Source organism: Pleurodeles waltl, chromosome 7, assembly GCF_031143425.1.
Source record: "Pleurodeles waltl isolate 20211129_DDA chromosome 7, aPleWal1.hap1.20221129, whole genome shotgun sequence".
NCBI lineage: Eukaryota > Metazoa > Chordata > Amphibia > Caudata > Salamandridae > Pleurodeles > Pleurodeles waltl.
Window position 1 is genome coordinate 24,836,368 of NC_090446.1, and position 6,808 is coordinate 24,843,175.

Genomic DNA, 6,808 nt, shown 5'->3' on the forward strand with positions numbered 1-6,808 from the left:
CGCTGTCCCGCAGACTTGTTTATAAATCTGATGGTTAAACAGAATTTTTTTGTTATTGAGGCATAATTCTATCATTTCTAATAGCATCTCAGAGTGTTTTAGGAAATGAATGCTTTTTTGCCATAGAAAGAATTTCACTGCATTAATCCCTACTTGTTGTGAAATTGAAGTATATAATGAGACCACATCTGTTGTTACTAATAAGTAATCAGGCTGCCATACTATGCCATTCAAAGATCTCAAAAAGTCTCCTGCATCTTGTATATACAAGTTCAAATCTCTTATCATGGGGGCGAAATAATAATCTTCATAGTTTGAGACACCTTCATATAATGAGCCACAACTCTATATTATCGGCCTTCCTGGAGGTTTGTCTAAAGTTTTATGAATTTTGGGCAGGAAGTATATCGTTGGCATAATTGGATTGTCATTCATCATAAATAATTTCTCATCACAGCTAATCAACCCTTCTAGGTACTACTTCTCTAATCTTTCATTCAAGTCCCAAATCAAATCATTGATGGGATTCTCCGTCAATTTGCAATAGTTTACATTCATATTTAATTGTCTATATGCTTCTTCTAAGTAGTCATCCTTATTCCAAATCACAATATTTCCTCCTTTATCCGCAGGCTTGATCACTATTGATTGATTGTCCATCAGGCCCTTTAATGCTATTCGCTGGTCTTTCGTCAAATTCTCTTTATGTCGTTTTTGAGAGAACTGTATTTTTTCTAAATCACTCACAACGAGATCATGAAATACATCAATTTTATTTCCTGGGGACAAGGATGGGCAGAACTTGGACTTCGGTTTGAATTTTGTTCTAACCTTATGATCTATCTCAATACCCAATGTGGTCAATACTTGTGCTTCAGTTAACTCTTCGTCTTTCAAATTGTGAGTCAAGTCATACATTGTTTTCAGATCAATGCTTTGTTTGATGATTAGATCTAAATTATCTGTGACGGAGCTTGCTCTTGATGTCGCTGTGGGCCCCATTCTCGAGAAATACTTTGCCAATTTCAATTTTCTTGCAAACTTGTATAGGTCAATTCTTGTTTGAACAAAGACATGATGTTGCTCCGGACAAAAACTCAATCCCTTCTGTAGTACTGTTGTTTCTACCTTACTCAATTTATGATTTGATAAATTTACAATCAAGTTTTCCGATTGCTCCACTAGTCTCTTGGAGATCATTGGCCCTTCCGACTGTGCAACATATAGTCTTGTCCTTTTTCCCCTCCTCGTCTTCCTCTTCCTATAGGATCTCGCCACCCCCGGCTTCTGCCTCTTGCTCCCCTTCCTCTGTTTTTCGGTGTTGTTTGATCCAGATACACCAATTTCATTTCGTCTACAAAAGTCGTTTTTCTTATATTCTTATTTGTTCCTTCACCTTCACTCAGATCTGTTTCTGATCCACTAGTTTCTGTATTCTTTGTTTGATCCAAATCAATATGTCCTGAATAAAACTATTGCTTCAATATATCAAATCTTTTTGCAAACGTCAGGATGCGTCCTGATTCATAATCTTGAGCATCCCTTAAGAACTTACTCTTTTTCCGTTCTTCTATTTGATTTTCATATTTGTCTAGGAAAGTATTCATAGTTTTTTTACATTTCTCCTTTTCTTCTTCCTGATCTAATAGTCCAATCTGTTCTTCCAATTCTTTAATGTTCTGTCTCAATTTTTCAACATCTTTTTCAGCATATTTAATCAAAATCTCCATCATATGTTTTGAGTATTCCATGGTATTCTTGCCCCATTCTTCAAGCATTTCAGGACTTATGTCTGAATGATTTGGCAAAATAAAAATCCTCAGCCCTCTTGGAACTCTCCCCACTTGTATGTATTTTTTCAGTGTCATTATTTCCCAACTTTTCGAAATTTCTCTTTTCATATAGCGTTCTAATTGCAAAAATAAATATTTCACATTGTTCCTTAGGGCCATTTCTGTGCTTCTTGATGCTTGCCCATGAGTTTGTGTGTTGCTTGTAACCTCGAACACTGATTCTGCTCTTTGAATACATTTTGCTAATCTTTCCTCCATGATATTTGTAAACCAAACTTAGTTTTGCTGAACAGGGGTCCAAATGTCACCTCTTAGAGTATGCTGAGTTATGATCACTTTTGTGGGGTCCTATTTTATTCAATATTTATTAACCAAAAATCCTGTGTGGCTTGCCGAACTTCACCTTGGTTATGTCTTATAGCCACTACATGAAAGTGATTACTTTATGTGGAACATGTACTTGTTTAAATCTCTTGAGGTCAGAGTCTCATCAAATTATTGCTGTGAGGGGAACATCATTATTCCACTGTGTACTGGGGACATGCTCTGTGTACTTTTAGAATTTTGAAGGCCATGTTATTCCTTTGTTCTAGTTCACAGCATATAAATCATTACTGTTTTTATAATTTCACTGTGTCCAATATACTTGCCAATTATTAAGCACTGTTTTGTATTTTAAGCCGTTTTAACAAATTGTTACAGGCCCCTTGGCAGATTTATTATTGTCATGAAATAAAAGTAACCGGCTGTAATCCTGTGAGTGCCGCAATTTTGACTCAATTGCCAAACTGGTGTGAATATATATATATATATATATATATAATAATTATTATTGAACTTTGTTTTCTTTGCAAATAACAATCTTCCTTTTCAGATCTCCCTCCTCGCTGTTCCCTTCCTAGTCTCCCTTCCCCCCGTCTGGCCACTCCAATCATCAGCGCTATAACGGCATCTGAGTTGGTGTTGCCGGGAGGTGGGCCCTTGATCAGCGACGTACAGATCCCGAGGAATTGGGCCGTGACATATATACAAGATGTGATTAAAACATAGATTTTCTGCGATCTTCTATAAGAGGACTCATATTAATTCTGAAGTCCAGGAGTCACTCTTTATCTCTCAAGAATAATCCACAACATCAATATGTCGACGTTTCAACCCCATCTGTGTGGACCACTCTATCTGGGGTCATCATCAGGACTGTTATCTTTTTATAGGTAGCACCAGTCAATCAAAGTAATCTGGCTTATGATATTTGCTTAGTAATCTCATCCTCCATTGGCCTTATATCCTGTTAGTCTGTCCTTTTCTTCTCTCCGAGATGCAAGCAGGTGTCCTCCTGTATGGAAAAACAAACCATATGGAGTTTTACAAGGAAAGGACAGCCTATAACAAAATATGAATTGTTGCAAAATTTGCACAGTTTGGAAGATTGGCTAAAGAGATTTTCACAGGAAGACAAGGGTCTTATTTCCTTCTATTGGAACATTGATTATTTACATAAAATACCCTAGCATATGCTACATGTCAAGTGTTTTACACACTAATAAAAAATCAGCCATCAGCACAATACCATATAGAGCTGAGGAAGACAAGACTAAGACACTGTCTAAAATGATGCCCTATAATGCCAAATCTGTCTCAGTGATGGGAATTATCTTATCCCCTAGTGTGCTAGAGGACTAACAGAGAAGTAACAGAGGGACTGCCATCAGCCTATTTTCATCTCCATCAGTACTCTGTTACTAGCGTGTACATTATTTAGACACAGATGATGTCATGCCTGTCAGAAACAAAACAAGCACAGACTGACACCTTAAAACACATCCTATGGGCGTTGATAAATCAGGCACATTCCAACTGGCACCGTTATCTGATCAGTTTTCTGGCTGATCCAGAAAAACAAGACATATGGGTGACCACATCTCTGCCAATCAGATATCAAGCTACATTTAAAGTAAGCAAAACTGTTATCTTCAGCCCGAGACATGAATGCGCTTAAGAAGAAGGCCCATGGCAGATGGGCAGCCAATCTATGCCATGGGTTCACTTCCAATCAATCTTTGTCAACTATTGACCAAGAAAATGAAAAGCCAACTGATGAAATTAAGATTCGGTCTGATCCTGCTAAAAGCTTTCTGGTGTGGCTTGAATGAACATGATGAATAGGCAATGCAGGTTGTGTGCTATGGGAGCAGAATCCCTAGTCCATATAGTTTGTACTTTTACACTGCTACTGTCACAAAGAAGATACTGGTTGTGATCCATATTTTGAACATTAAAAATCCAGATATGCAATGAAGCTCTGCAGTGCTGCCTGAAAGGGGAATCCACTCAGCTATCAGCACGTTTTCCGAAATTATTTACAATTGTGACCGTAACCCTGCAAGCATCAGAAGAGCACCGTCCATGCTCAATGGAGCTTACAGTAGAGGTGGGCAGAACTAGCGGAATTCAACTATGTGGAATTCCACTGAGTTACATAAAAGCTCTGTGAGAGTTTGCAGAGTTCCACCAATGGGCGGAAATAGGCATATCTTGCTGCTCACACTTCAGTGCCGGTAAAAATTCAGCACAGCACCCAGCAGGATGTCAGTTGATGCAGCTACTTTGGTTGAATTTGCTGTTGCACGAGTAGATTTTCTACTTGACAGGCAGCATTCTTACCGCAAATGGTTGCGACTGCTCACAACCACCCACGTTGGAAAAATCTCCCCGGATGCCTGGCTAGCGAACGAAAATCTTACTAAGGTGGCGTCCCCATCATTCCACCAATTCCACTGGCTGAACAAAATATTTCACCAACCCCTGCTCTACAGGCAGCTGACAAAGGCAATTAAGTAGGGGCTGCTGTCACTGGGTATTCCGAAGTAGCAAACCAAAGATCCCAGGGCAGATATTACACTTTAGAACTGCCATACACGGCATTCCACATTTCTATTATGTCTCAGTAACGGCGTGACATTGTTGAGGCGAGGGCAACTGCTATTTATGAAGTATCATGATGGATACAGTTGGCCCCTGCCCCCAATAACTCTAAAAAGCATCAATTGACAGTACTTCACAATGGTTGCATGAGACACATTCAGGCAGATTTATGGAAAGTGACGCTACACCAAGTGCAGCACCACTTTCCCTGCGCCCTTTAGGGCCCCCCTAGTGCCTCCATGTGTGCGCCATATTTAAAGTACGGTGCACTGTGGCGCAGGGTAGGGGGCAATAGCATCATTTAATGTGACGCTACTGATATACTCTGCAGGAGTAGCGCCAAAATGCTGGCGCTACTCCTGAAGAGTACATAGGGGCCAATTCTAAATAATGGAAGCCCTCTTTTAATGCCTGCCCTGAGCAGGCGTTAAAAGTGCAATAAAAAATGGAGCAAAGAAATCTCATAGATTTCCTTGCGCCATTTGTTTGGCTCCCCTAACAGGGGAACGCCCCCTTGCATACATTATGCCTGTTGCAGGCATATTGTAGCGCAAAGGGTTACAGAGTGGTGCAATGCATGCATTGCGCCACTCTGTAAATACGGTGTTGGGCTTTTGGCGTTGTTGGGCCACATTAATGTAAAAAATAATGACTCTAACGTGGTGCAAGGTGGCGCTAGGGGCTCATAAATATTCCCCATTATACCTACAGCAACAATAATTTTAATTGTTCACATTCAAGTCCCTGTTACTGTATTTTAGACTTGTTTCACAAAGCACCTCAAAACTATAATGAGGAGCCTTTTAAATTTTTGCAGACGATTTTATCTGTGGGGCAATAAACTGCATACGATGGATTGCATATGTCAGCAATTGTGTTTATCATTCTAACAGGTCTTTTTTGCTTCAGTCCTTAGTTGAAGGCATCAGTGAGTTTTATTATTCCTACAGGTATGAAGAGTTTTGAAGACAAGAGATTGATGTTTTATGGTGAACAGTTATTTCCTATCTCTAGGTTTCACATATGTCTGCGTCATGCTAATGTATTGCAATGATTTTAAATAATTGTACAATAAAATCAGATTATGACTTTAGCTGCCAGAAAATGATTTTCAGGCTATAATACAAGTGAGGTCCAACTCATTATAGAGAAGAGTGAGAGGCAACCACTTGCTTTCCTTTTTTCCGAAAGGGGAGAGGGGCTGAAAAAAACACCCCCTTTTGGACTAAGGAAATCTACTTGAGTGTGCCCCACATTTAAATGGGTTTCATGGCAGTGACAATTATAAATGTTTCCCAGTGAAGAATTTTGGGTTGTGATAAAAGTCAATTATATATGCACAAAAACAATATACACCAAATGAATATTAAATATAAAGTTTTTATTAAAAACATTTGCAATTCATTGCCTTGAACAGTATGTATTTAATGATGATTCTTCTTTTATCAAAATCAGAAGACAATGGGGGTCATTACAACCCTGGCGGACGGTGTTAAAGGTGCGGCAATACCGCAAACAGGACGGCGGACAAAAAAAGGGAATTATGACCCTGGCGGAAACCGCCAACAAAGACAGCCACTTTAACACTCCGACCGCCACGGCGGTACAGACAAGCAGCGCGGCGGTCACCGCCAACAGACAGGCGGAAGACAATGTACCGCCCACATTATTACAACATACTAATCCGCCACTTTTTCTGGGGCGGATTCACCGTGGATAAAAACACGGCGGAAACAGTTACTGCAATCGGAAAACGCTCACCTCAACACATCCCACGAGGAACGAGGACTCCATGGAGCCTGAATTACACATTCTACCGGCCCTTGTATTCCTACCCATCTACGAAGACCAACGCCGGCGCGGGCGAAGACAACGGTGAGTACTGCACCTATGACATAGGGGAGGGGAAAGGCAAAAGTTAGGGGGACACACACGAAACACCCCCACCCCCACCCTCGCATATTACAACACACACACCAATGCATGTACAAAAATCACAGTAACAACCCACAACCCCCCCGGAAGAATGCTAAGACAAAACAAAATCAGTTCAAACATTGTAATGTATCAATACACATGTGTCAAAAATA